Here is a 14,548-nt window from a genome sequence, read left to right as displayed (position 1 = left end):
GTGAGACAAGAAGCGCTCAATTATGTAGACTGAGGTTAGAGTGTCCAATGAAGAGTGGAGAAGTCATGGTAGGAGTACTGGACAAATTCTCAGCTCCAGCAATACAATATGCTAATGACATAGCTGATCCACCAATAGGATTGCTGCCTACTGTGGTTGAAAAGGCCATGGAAACTCAGGCAACTGAGCTACTGCAGGGCACATATCCTGGGATATTTCCGGATTGTGTGGGAATGAAGTCACAAGGTCACCAGCTGAAACAGGAGCGATCAAAGAGTACAGATAAGGAAGTTGAAGTGGAATTAGCAGAGACCCTGTTTGACCAGATGATTGGCACAAACCAGGAGCAGATAGATGACAAAGCAGATATCTTTAGCTCAGATAAATTAACTGGGTTACAGCAGAATGATGAAAATGTAAAGCAATGTTATCAATAGGCATGCACAGAAAAAGATCTGAATGTATTAAAAGTGACATCATAATGAGGAAATGGAGACAATCACATATTCAGGCAGATGAGAAATGGGCAGAAGTTCATCAAATCGTATTGCTAGTGGGTTATAGAAAGATGGCATTGCCAGTGGTGCACGAGCAACCTCTAGAGGGTCATTTAGGAATGAGAACAACTCAAGCTAAAATAGAAAAATATTTTTACAGGCCTGGACTGCATAAGGATACAGTTGAATTTTGCCAGCCCAATCATATATGTCAGGTAATTGGAAAACCAACACCTTGAGTACTTAATCCTGTATTTGACAAACATTTTCAAGAGTTTTAATTGAATGTGTAGGTTCCCTACCTCAAACAAAAAGTGGGAATCAATGTTTGTTAACAATAATGGATGTGTCACCCAGATTTCCAGAGGCTGTTTCATTGCACAATATCACAGTTAAAGGATTGTAGAGGATTTACTCAAATGTTCACTAGATAGGGATTACCCACAGCGATACAATCATCAAGGGTCAAGCTTCACATCAAAATTATTAAAGAAAGTTATGGACAGCTTTGGAATAAAGCAATTCAAGTCTGCTGTGTACCATCTAGAATCGCAAGGAGGCAGCAAAAGGAGACATCAGACATTAAAGACCATGTTGAGGGCTTAGTCAAGACTATTCAGATGACTGGGATAAGGCAATTCTGTTTGTACTTTTTGTGATCAAAGATGCACCAAATGAATCGACCAAATTCAGTCCATTTGAATTAGTTTTTTGTGCATGCATTGAAAGGATTGCTAAAATGGATTAAGGAGAATGCACAGGTCACATGTTCAGACTTTTTGTCCAAATTTAGAGAATGATTAAATAGAGCTGGAGAGTTGGCTAGACGTCATTTAGAAGTATCACAGCATACAATGAAACAGGAAGCAGACAAGAAATCAAAAATTCACAATTTTGCTGTCAGGGAGAAGGTTGCTCCCAGTGATAAGTGAACCTTTAAAAGCAGGGTTGAGTGGACCTTACCAAGTCAAAAGGAAATTGAGTGAGGTGAACTATTTGATAGGGATTCCAGGCAGAAATAAATCTCACAGAGTATGTCATGTCAATATGCACAACAGGCATTTTGATAGGGAAGGAAAGCAAGAGGAGGATGGGTTATTGATGACAGCACTGAAGGAAGAACCAAGTTCAGAGGATTCTGAATTGGACATTCCTCAAATTAAATTGGACAATGAGCAAGTTGTCAAAAATTGGGATAAATTATTGAGTTACCCTCCAGAGGAAATTTGACATGACCTTAAAAACTTGTTGCTATCACATGGGGAGATATGCAGAAATAAATGGGGAAATACTAACCTAATTTTGCATGATGTAGATATAGGAGATGCTGTTCCAATTAAGCAACATCCTTAGAGACATAACCCTCTAAAGTTGGCACAGGTTCAAAAAGAGATTGAACACATGCTCCAAGACGACAAAATCAAAGTGAGTTACAGTGACTGGAGCTCACCCACAGTCATGGTACCAAAACCAGATTGTACCCAACGGTTATGTGTGGACTATCGCAAAGTCTTGCAATCACAAAGACTGATCCAGATCCAATTTTTCATTTGGAAGACTGTGTTGAGAAGGTGGGACAAGAAAGATATCTTTCTAAGTTGGACTTACTCAGAGGATACTGGCAGGTAACTTTGTCAAAGAGAGCAAAGGCAATTTTGACTTTTGTAATGCCAAATGGATTGTATTAGTTTAAAGTCAAGTTATTTGCCATGAAAGAATGTGCCAGCCACATTTCAGACAAAAAGGCAACAAATAACCAACAAGGTCATTGCCAAATTACCCAAGTGTGTTGTATATATCGATGGCATGGTGATTTTCAGTCAGTCACTCATGGAAGGAACATTTACACATTTATCAGACTTGTTCGATTGACTTCGGAAGGCAGGCTTGGTGATAAACCTGGCTAAAAGTGAATTTGCCAAAGCCCAAGTCACCTTCCCACACCATGTTATTGGACACGGACGTATGGCTCCACAGGAAGCAAACTCAAAGTGAATAGGGGAGTTTCCCATACCATCGACAAAAGGTACAATACTACAGTTCCTGAGATTGAATGGGTTTTATTGAAAATTCATACCAAATTTTGGCTGCTCCACTCACTGAATTGCTAAAGAAAGGGAAAAGGTTTTAGTGCACAGCGATTTGTCCGAAGGCATTTGACAGCCTGAAAGCCGTGTTAACCACTGCCCTAGTATTAGCCACACCTAATTATGCGAAGCCATTCAAAGTGGTTATTGAAGCAAGTGATGTGGATGTCGGTGCTATGCTCTTGCAGGTAGACAACGAGAAGATAGAAAGACCTATTGTATATTCCTCCAGGAAGTTGAACATTCATCAGCAGACATATTCAATGGTTGAGCTTGGTGTTGGTGTTACAACATTTCAGCGTTTATGTTACCAGTAACGAGTCTGAGACAATTGTGGACACTGAACATAACCCATTGAAGTTAGTGGAGAAATTTAAGGGCAAAAACGCCAGACTGTTTAGATGGAGCTTGTTGTTCCAGCCATTCAATTTGAAAGTTGTGAACGTGGCTGGACGAGAAAACATGAACACCGATGCATTGTCAAGACTCGAACGAGAAACGAAGACATTCGGTGGTGGGAGTGCAACAGACTGAAATGGAATATAGTTGTGCATATTTGCATGTTTATAGTCAATGTAATGTATATGTGTGTTTTAGAGAACTAACAATTTAGGTTTAATAGGTTTTATAATGAAGCCATCTTTGGATACTGACGGTTCATTTTTTTGTTAAGGGCAGAGGTTTGACAAAGCTGCTCCTTAAATAAGGTTATGTTGTCCTCAGTTTTTTTTCGGAGAGGTTGAAAAGACACAGACTCCAAAAAGTCTGGGGTTGAAGGATTGTAGGGCCAATTTGACAATAACTAACAGATACTGCCTCAGGCAGAAGGCCTTCAAGTTTATTTTTAAAAGGAGTACACCTGTACAGTGAAAGGGGAGTGGCCAGTTCTCCTAGCTCAGCTTTTTTTCTGGTTTGGTTTGGTTTGGTTTTTGCAATAATGTTGTAAAAGCTGCTGGACCCACAGAAGCAGGTCAATGCTGGTATTCTCTCTCTCTCTCTTTCTCTCTCTTTCTCCGGTATTCTCTCTCTTTCTCTCTCTCTCTCTCTCTCTGACTTCATTCCTGCAAGAACCACAGTTTGATGTTACCTGTTGTGCCATTGGGTATTTATGGGCATTGCTATAAGTACTTGAAGCAGCACCGTTATGGTTGGGATGACCTGTTGGGAGAGGTTAAGTTATTATTCTGTTTTCTATTGTGTTTCATTCAGCACTCTTGTAAATAAATTATGTCCTGTTTAAAACTAAGTGGTTTGACCATTCTCCAGGAATGTCCGTGTTACACCTGCTTAAAACAACCATCAAAGTTAGGTTCTGGGATACCCTCTTGACATGTTCTGAGCAAGTCTGGCCTGGTCTGTAACATACCACCATCTTACCAGAGTTCATCAAAGGAGGTTATGTGTTAGTCACTGCATTTAACCACAAAGTGCCCATTACATATGGCTACAACAGTTAGATGACTATCTTCTCAAACAGGCTGATACTTTCCGGTCAGTGTTATACAACTTATACACTGCTCCTGCTCTTTGAGCAAAAATATAGGAGGTGACAGTTACATGTGTGTATTGATAAATATGATACCATCATGTATGAGAAAAGCTTCCAACACTGACGGAAGCAATTTGGCATTGTCCATCGACCAACTCTTTAAACGGACAATTCAATTAGTCCTGCTGGTCAACATAGAGTCATAAAGATGTACAGCATGGAAACAGACCCTTCGGTCCAACCTGTCCATGCCGATCAGATATCCCAATCCAATCTAGTCCCACTTGCCAGCACCCGGTCCACAGCCCTCCAAACCCTTCTTATTCATACACCCATCCAAATGCCTCTTATATGTTGCAATTGTACCAGCCTCCACCACATCCTCTGGTAGCTCATTCCATACATGTACCACCCGCTGCGTGAAAAAGTTGCCCCTTAGGCGTCTTTTATATCTTTCCCATCTCACCCTAAATCTATGCCCACTAGTTCTGGACTTCCCCACCTCAGGGAAAAGACTTTGTCTATTTATCCTATCCATGCCACTCATAATTTTGTAAACCTCTATAAGGTCACCCCTCAGTCTCCGATGCTCCGGGGAAAACAGCCCCAGCCTGTTCACCTCTCCCTGTAGCTCAGATCCTCCAACCCTGACAACATCCTTGCCAATCTTTTGAACCCTTTCAAATTTCACAACATCCTTCCAATAGGAAGCAGACCAGAATTGCATGCAATATTCCAACAGTGGCCTAACCAATGTCCTGTACAGCTGCAACATGACCTCCCAACTCCTGTACTCAATACTCTGACCAATTAAGGAAAGCATACCAAACGCCTTCTTCACTATCCTATCTACCTGCGACTCCACTTTCAAGGAGCTATGAACCTGCACTCCAAGGTCTCTCTGTTCAGCAACACTCCCTTGGACCTTACTATTAAGGGTATGAGTCCTGTTAAGATTTGCTTTCCCAAAATGCAATATTTGGATTGATCTGAATTAAACTCCATCTGCCACATCTCAGCCTATTGGCCCATCTGGTCAAGATCCTGGTGTAATCTGAGGTAACCTTCTTCGCTGTCCACTACACCTCCAATTTTGGTGTCATCTGCAAACTTACTAACTGTACCTCTTATGCTCGCATCCAGATAATTTATGTAAATGACAAAAAGGAGAGGACCCAGCACCGATCCTTGTGGCATTCCACTGGTCATAGGCCTACACTCTGAAAAACAACCCTCCACCACCACCTGCTGTCTTCTACCTTTGAGCCAGTTCTGTATCCAAATGGCTAGTTCTCCCTGTATTCCATGAGATCTAAGCTTGCTAATCAGTCTCCCATGGGGAACCTTGTCGAACGCCTTACTGAAGTCCATATAGATCACATTGAGTGCTCTGCCCTCATCAATCTTCTTTGTTACTTCATCAAAAAACTCAATCAAGTTTGTGAGACATGATTTTCCAAAAATGTGAATCCTTCTCCCATACACCAGCTCCTCAGCCATGCATTCATCTGCTCTATCCTTCTATTCCTGCCCTCACTAGCTCATAGCACTGGGGGTAATCCAGATATTACTATCCTTGAGGGCCTCCTTTATAAATTTCTGCCTTACTCTCTGTAATGTCCCTTCAGAGTCTCACCCTTTTTCCTTCCAATGTCGTTGGTTCCAATGTGGACAATGACCTTTTGCTGGCCCCTCTCCCCCATGAGAACATTCTGCACTCTCTCTGAGACATCCTTGATCCTAGCACCAGGGAAACAACACACCATTCTGCTTTTTCTCTGTTGGCCACAGAAATGTCTGTTTGTACCTCTGACTACAGAATCCCCTAACACAATTGATCTCTTGGAAGCCGACGTACTCCTTATTGCATTAGAGCCAGTCTCAGTACCAGAAACTTGGCTGTTCATGCTACGTTTCCTGTGAATCCATCACCCCCTACATTTTCCCAAACAACATACCTGTTTGAAATGGGTATATCCACAGAGGACTCCTGCCCTAGGTGCCGACCTCTTTCACCCTTCCTAGAGTTAACCCATCTGTGTGACTGTATCTGAGACTTTCCCCCCTTCTTATAACTGCCATCCATCACATACTGCTCCTGTTGCAAATTCCTCATCGCTTCTATGTGTCTCTCCAACCGATCCACTCGATCTGATAAGATTCGCATCCAACAGCTTTATAGCAGATATAATCCGCAAAAACCCTTAAACTCTCTTTAAACTCTCACATCTGACAAGAAGTACATCTCACTGCAAAGGCCATTTTTGCTCCTTCACAATCTACAGACCCAGAAAATAACACCGTCTTATTCCTCTACAAAACACTGCCCCAGGTTAAATTAATAGCTATGGCTTGTATTTTAAGTTTAATCAAGAGACTTATCTCCAAAAACATATAATCAAGAAAGAACCCACTGTACTCACTCCTGCAGCCTTTCTCTTGGACAGACTTAAAATAACAATTAACTTATCTGATTCTGTGCTGTGAACTTCACCCAACAGTCCCTCCAAGATTAATTGTGAATTTCACTGTTTGTTAAATTTCCCAGATGCACTCCGATGTCCAACGATACACCAATTCAAACAGCAAAAGCAGTAACTGGGCAGGTTCTCTAAATCTCTGAAATTGTTTCTTTGTTAAGTAGACAGAACCTGAAAAGGTTAATAGATATCTCAAGATGTTACATGTTGAAGTGTTTAAACTCCAGGGAGAGGCTGGGGCTGTTTTCCCTGCAGCACGGTGGCACAGTGGTTAGCACTGCTGCCTCACAGCGCCAGGGACCTGGGTTCAATTCCCGCCTCAGGCGACTGACTGTGTGGAGTTTGCACGTTCTCCCCGTGTCTGCGTGGGTTTCCTCCGGGTGCTCCGGTTTCCTCCCACAGTCACAAAGATGTATGGGTCAGGTGAATTGGCCATGCTAAATTGTCCGTAGTGTTTGGTAAGGGGTATATGTAGGGGTATGGGTGGGTTGCGCTTCGGCGGGTCGGTGTGGACTTGTTGGGCCGAAGGGCCTGTTTCCACTACTGTAAGTAATCTAATCTAAAAGTTGGAAGCTGAGGGGCGACCTTATAGAGGTTTATAAAATCATGAGGGGTATGGATAGAGTGAATAGCCAAGGTCTTTTTCTGAGGGTAGAGGTGTCCAAATCTAGAGAACATGGGTTTAGGGTGAAAGGGGAAAGATTTAAAAGGGACCCAAGGGGTAACTTTTACATGCAGAGGGTGGTGTGTGAATGGAATGATCTAGCAGGGGATGTAGTGGAGGGCGGTACAATGGCAACATTTTTAGATTAGACTTACAGTGTGGAAACAGGCCCTTCGGCCCAACAAGTCCACACCGACCCGCCGAAGCGCAACCCACCCATACCCCTACATTTATCCCTTACCTAACACTACGGGCAATTTAGCTTGGCCAATTCACCTGACCCGCACATCTTTGGACTGTGGGAGGAAACCGGAGCACCCGGAGGAAACCCACGCAGACACGGGGAGAACGTGCAAACTCCACACAGTCAGTCGCCTGAGTCGGGAATTGAACCCGGGTCTACAGGCGCTGTGAGGCAGCAGTGCTAACCACTGACTACGAATGGTTTAGAGGGATATGGACCAAATCACTGGCAAATGGGACTAGATTAATTTAGGATATCTGGTCGGAATGGATGAGTTGGACCAAGGGCTCTGTTTCCATGCTGCACATCTCTATGACTCTATAAGCTTAGTGGATTGGGATATAAAGGTTTCCTCCTGGGAAGAGCCAATTAGAGTTGTGTTATGAACCTTCCGAGTTCTCCATGTCTTCACCAGAGTGTGTGCAATTACTGTACCTCACGATAGCAAGATGCAGCCAAAGTAATAATTTGAATATAATCTTTGATTGAGCCCAATATCGCACAAGACTCCATTGAGTACCTTCGGTATCATGCAACTAGCTATCAAGTAATATGGATTCACCCATTTACTATTTATCAAGATTGAGCCTAACCTCTGTCAAAGATATTTAGTGGACATCCTTCCCCAAATGTTATTTCCAGTGCAGTCTTGCATGAAGGATTGCTGGCCATTCATCTACCCGAGACATCATAAATCATATCTAATATTACAAGATACTGTAAACAGGGAAATTCTAGACGATATCAAAATGTCTAATTCCTTTTTTGGTAGTTACTGTTTAATAGAATTCCATCTTCCTTTCAGGCAGTGGCTTCCAGATCAAAATAACTCACTGTGTAATACCATTTCGTTCACATCCCCTCTCGCAACTTCATCAATGACCATATGTTGCTATCCTCTGATAATTGACAACGCTGGTTGTGAAAGCCATTCCTTCCTGTCTACTCAGAGGTTCAGTGTGGACTTGATAGGCTGAACGGCCTGCTTCCACGCTGTAGGGACTCTCTGGAAATCTAGGGAATAATAGCTACATTTTTCAGCTTTAATATGATTGAAGAATATTAAGAGAGACAAAGGAATGGATCCAAGACTATTTTTAAACTTAAATGACGGCAATTAAAAGGTTATGAAAGCAGAATTGGCTAAAATGAATTGGAAAATTAGATTAAAGATACCATGCAAACGGTTAAGGAGCTAACTCAGAACAAACAAAATAGGAACATTCCAACAAGCAAGAAAAATTGCAAGAGACTGACTCACCATTTGTGGTTTATGACAAATATTAATGATTGAGTCAAACTTAAAGAAAAACTATGTATTGTGTAAAAGTAGGAAGCAGATCGGAATATTAGAATATAACAGACAGCAACAAAGGACTAAAAGTTTAATTAGAATTGAAAATGAGAGTATGAAAGAAAGTTAGAAAGAAATTTAAAAATAAATACCAGAAGTTTCTATAACTATGTAAAGACCAAGTGAGCATTCATCCATGAGAAAGTGAGACTGGAGAATTAATTATGGAAAAACTAAAGGTGGAAAAAAAAGAAGTGACAGATGAATTAAGAAGATATTTTGTGCAATTCTTCATTGTAGAGGTTACAAGTAACATCCCAGAAACAACAATCCATCAGGAAATGACACTTTCTCCCAGAATAACACAAGGAAACATTTTGAACGTATTTCACTTGAGAACCTGTGAAACTTCATTTCATGGAGGTAACATGGCTGTTACTTCTATGAATCAAAAAGGATGTAAGTTTAACGATTTCCTTGCACTGAAGAAAAGATAGCCAATTAATGGTGCTTGAATTCTCAAATTGGTCACATGGGAAGTTGATGGACGTATCTGTGTTGTTTGAGATAATTGAATCCAGAAAATTAAATATTTCTTGGTCCTTTTTGCTTGCTTGTCACCAAATAAAATCAGTTGCTGAGGTTATTTATTGGTTATTTCTGTGGACTAGCCCTTACCCTGGGCAAACATTGAGTGCTTTTCCTATTTGTTTGATTTAGAGCATAGCGTGAAAATAATGTGGGAACCACTTGCAGACCTGAATTGAAGATGGTTTGCTTTTACTTACAAACAAGAATTATGAGTAAATATTTTTTTATTTAACATATTTTTCTTTTGAACATTGTTGATTTCAGATAACTTTAAAATCCTGTTGCTGCTTTGTCAGACTTCTGTCTCTCTTTGTGTAAAAAATGAGGTCTGCAGATGCTGGAGATCACAGTTGAAAATGTGTTGCTGGTTAAAGCACAGCAGGTCAGGCAGCATCCAAGGAATAGGAAATTCAACGTTTCGGGCATAAGCCCTTCATCAGGAATGGTTTCTGTCTTATCACGACTGGGTGCCTATCCATTCTGTTCCAAACTTGATGACATGGAAAATGATGGGTACAGCTCCAACAAGACTCAAGAAGCTTGACACCATCCAGAACAAAGCAGCCCACTTGATTGGCACCACATCCACAAACATCCACTCCCTCCACCACCAACACTCAGGAGCGGCTGTGTGTACAATCTACAAGATGCACTGCAGAAATTCACCAAAGATTTGTAGACAGCACCTTCCAAACCCACAACCACTACCATCTTGAAGGATAAGGGCAGCAAATACTTGGGAGCAACAAGTTCCTCTTCAAGCCATCTTGACTTGGAAATATATCGCCGCCCCTTCAGTGTCACTGCATAATGGCATCACGGGTCGACCTACAGTAGGTGGACTGCAGTGGTTCAAGAAGCCAGCTCATCACCACCTTTTCAAGAAGTAACTTGTAATTGTCAATAAATACTGGCCCAGCCAGCAACACCCACGTCCCATGAGTCACTGAAAAAATAAACACTCACCAGGGAAGTGGTACTGAGCCAATTGTTAAGGATGGTTGTTTTGATAAATATCTGATGGATGATATCCTCAGGTCTTATTGAAGAGGGAGGTAGGATAGTTAATGCACTGGTTTTAGTTTTTCAAAACTGTATGATAACATAGAGTTAACATGTAAATACATGTTGTTGCTGCTTTAGTTTGTGCTCCTCTTTTGCTGTGGATATTCTGCATTCATTTTCCCAGTCAACACAATGCAAACATTCCAAACTGGGCTTCATCAGGCAGTACTTTGTCCAAAAGCTTTACATAGATCATCCATCTCCAATGTACTGGCAAGCTGCCAAAAAAAGGTTGTCATTATTTACAAATTGGCTAAAATTAGACAGTATTTATTGATGCATATCATTTCAGGGAGATGATAACATCCAAATAGCTGGCTTGCAAAAATGTAGAACTCCCTTCACTCAAAGAACATTTTTCTTATTTGACAACTTGTTCATTTCATAGCGTTTCAACAACGGTGACTACTTCTCTTAGTTAACTCTATTGCTCAAATCATTAGAACTTCTTAAAGATATCATTATAACTTTGTCGAACAGCATTTCTCCTTATATTGTGAGCTTCACCATTAAGTTTGTGTTAATTGTAATTTTCTCTGTTTACTATTTGTTACTTGTCTGTGAAGGTATTGTCAGCAAGTCAACATCATTATCCAATCCTAACCAATATCCTGTTGACCAGAAAATGAAATGGAGTAGCCATATAAATACTGTGGCTACAGAAACAGGTCAGAAGCTAGGAATTCTAATGTGAGTAACTCCCCTCCTGACTCCCCAAAGCCTGTCCACCATCTACAAGCCACAAGTCAGGAGTGTGATTGAATACTCCCCACTTGCCTGGATGGGTGCAGCTCCAACAACATTCAAGAACCCTAACACCATCCAGGACAAAGCAGCCCAGTTGATTGGCACTACATTGACCACTTTAAACATTCATTGACTTCATCATGGATTTAGTGTCTCCCATTTACAAGGTGCAGTAAAACAACTCACTTGGTCGGCCAGCGAATGTTATGGGAACACCATGACCTGCAATCTCCCCTCCAAGCCAAACACCATCCTGATTTGGAGAAATATTGCTGTTCCTTCATTATCGCTGGGTCAAAATCCTGGATTTCCCTCTGTCACGGTATTGTGGGTGTATTTGCACCAACTGGATTACAGCTGTTCATGAAGGTGGTTTAACGCCATTTATATGGAGCCATTGACTGCAATTTTCCAGGCCCGTTTGAATACAGGGTTACTCCTGGGGAACTGAAGGATTGCAAATGTGACACTTGTTTAAGAAAGAGGCAAAGGATAACGCAGGAAACTACAGACTTGTCAGCTTGACATCAATAACAGGAAATCTAATGGGGACATATTGGCGGATGAGGTATATATAAACTTAGAGAGAAAAAAAGAGGACATGAGATAGTCAACATGGTTTTGTCAAGAGCAAATTCAGTTGAGTTCTTTAACAAGGAGACACTGCATTAGGTGAGGGTGGACTGTAAATGTTGCATGTTTGGGTTTTCAGCAAACATTTGGTGTCATGTGGTAGTTTAGTTAGAAAATTAGAAACGTTTGGGATTGATGGACTTCAACAGCATGGATTAGAAGGTAACTAATGGATAGAAAACAGAGGGTAGGTATGGATGGGTATTTCTCAGACTGAAGACTGTAGTGATGGCAATGAGGTCAGCCAGGTGGACCTCATGAGTTCCCTGATTGGGCCTGTTAATCTGGTCCAATCAGGGAGCCCTGACTGACAGATAAGAACAGGAGATTCGTTTGTCACAGGCCACTCGGGTGTTTTCCTACTTTTCCTGGTGGTGGAAATTAAATAAAGATTTGTGCACTTTATGTCTCCCACTGTGTCTCACAGCTGCACACACACACCATGGGTGCTGGGGTTAAAAATAATAAGCACTACTGCAGTTAGGCGGTAGTGTGGGGGTTTAAAAAAGAAAAGAAAAGAAAATAGAAACAGGTCATTTCCCTGCCTTCCCCTTCACTGTTTGATCACACAACATTGCCCTTTGATGTGAAGGGCACTGCTTGTCACTGGCCATTTGGGTGTTTTCCTTTCTTCCTGGTGGTGGAAATTGAATAAAGATTCGTACACCTTGTGTCTCCTACTGTGTCTCACACCTGCACACACACAACATGGGTGAAAAAAAAAAAAAAATAAAAAAAAAAAAAGAACAGGAGATTCGTTTGTCACAGGCCACTCGGGTGTTTTCCTACTTTTCCTGGTGGTGGAAATTGAATAAAGATTTGTACACCTTGTGTCTCTCACTGTGTCTCACACCTGCGCGCACACACCATGGGTGCTGGGGTTAAAAATAATAAGCACTACCGCAGTTAGGCGGTAGTGTGGGGGTTAAAAAAAAAAGAAAAGAAAAAAAAAACAAAAAAAAAAGAACAGGAGATTCGTTTGTCACAGGCCACTCGGGTGTTTTCCTATTTTCCTGGTGGTGGAAATTGAATAAAGATTTGTACACCTTGTGTCTCTCACTGTGTCTCACACCTGCACACACACACACACCATGGGTGCTGGGGAAAAAATAAGCACTACTGCAGTTAGGCGGTAGTGTGGGGGTTAAAAAAACAAATTAAAAAAATGTAAACAGGAGGTGTCCCTGCCCTCCCCTTCACTAGAAGAAGAAAAAAAGAAAAAAAAAGAACAGGAGATTCGTTTGTCACTGGCCATCCGGGTGTTTTCCTATCTTCCTGGGGGTGGAAATTGAATAAAGATTCGTGCACTTTGTGTCTCTCACTGTGTCTCACACCTGCACACACACACACACCATGGGTGCTGGGGGAAAAAAATAAGCACTACCGCAGTTAGGCGGTAGTGTGGGGGTTAATTAAAGAAAAAAAAAGGACAACATATATTAAAAAAAAGAACAGGAGATTCAGTGAGGGCGCTGGCGCTGAGCCGGAGCCACAGATAGATACTGAGATCGAGACTGACCGTGAGAGTTACGGGTCTCAGGGAAACAATGTCTGCAAAACGGAAAACAACGGGTCGCAAAAAGAATGCCCTGGAATTAAAGAAATATGAAAAGCTTCAAGCCTTCCTGAAGGAATTTGACATTGAAGTTGAACGCCGAAAGAGAGAGATGGAAAAAGCAATGAATAATCTTCTCATCACAGTAGATGCTTTTACAGCCGTGCGAGTATGAAACTCCCAGTGGCTGTTTGACAGATGGATTTTCTTGACTACCTTGCCATGGGTGGCTGGGCAAAGAAGAGACTTGATGCGGCCTGCTTGGAAGTTGAAGCCATAGAATCTGAAATCTTGAAAGATGCTGCACTGCTAAAGTTTACTAAGAAACCGTAAAATCAAAGCAAGGAATAATGGTGATGGAGCTGCAAGTGAATATGTAAATCTTGCTCCTTCTAACAAAATGTTCCGAAAGGGTAAAAAAAACTGTAACCCTGTCAGCTAAAAGTAGACCTGCATCAGCATGCGCCACTGGTACTCGGACTAAAAGGAACAGCTGAACCAAGGGCCTACGTTCTACAAGTAACGGTGATATCTGGGGACCCACGCCACTGATAACACCTAAATTTGATTCAAGATTACCAAAGACGAAAATGCACTTTTGAAAAGTGGGGGAGCATGTATATAACTTTTCAGGAAGCCCACTCTCTGAACCCAAAGAAATGACCATCAGCATCCCCACTCAGGATGGACAGAATATCCAACTTCTGGCCAGCAAAATAAATAATACAGATTTTAGTCAACTAGATGACAAGACATTTAAAAGTTTTGAGCAACTCTCTCATCAGCTCAATGAAATGTTAAAGACACGAAGATGAAAGCTCAGATGCCAGCCTTCCATGCTGGTTTTAAACACATCATTTATGTTGTACCGGGATAGTGATTAAAAGCTCTTTTTTGTTGTTGTTAAAACTGTATTTTGTTAATAAATACTTTTTATAATCAGAAAAAAAAGAACAGGAGATTCAGAGGTTTTCTCAGTTTAGGGGACTGACTCTGTGCTGGCTGGTGTTACAGTCAGTATGTTACTGTTGGTTTCTGCTTCCCTTTTTCTGAAGAGGGAAAACCTGATTCCTGAACTGGCTGAATTATTTAGCCAGTTGTTAACTGGCATTCCTTTTAGTGAGGACTGATTGTTAAACTCCTGATGCACATAATGTGTTTCAGGTGTAACTCAGTTCTCATTAGGGGAGCTGCAAATGTGT

The 14,548-nt window shown here is 41.5% G+C and overlaps 1 pseudogene; it reads left to right on the top strand.

Moving 5' to 3' along the window:
• The first annotated feature begins 13,327 nt into the window (after nucleotides 1–13,327).
• On the top strand, nucleotides 13,328–14,195 carry LOC132819275 (borealin-like; annotated as a pseudogene).
• The last annotated feature ends 353 nt before the right edge of the window (nucleotides 14,196–14,548 follow it).

The sequence above is a fragment of the Hemiscyllium ocellatum genome, chromosome 10 (assembly GCF_020745735.1).
Source record: "Hemiscyllium ocellatum isolate sHemOce1 chromosome 10, sHemOce1.pat.X.cur, whole genome shotgun sequence".
In the NCBI taxonomy this organism is placed as follows: Eukaryota; Metazoa; Chordata; class Chondrichthyes; order Orectolobiformes; family Hemiscylliidae; genus Hemiscyllium; species Hemiscyllium ocellatum.
This window is presented reverse-complemented; position numbering and strand designations above follow the sequence as displayed.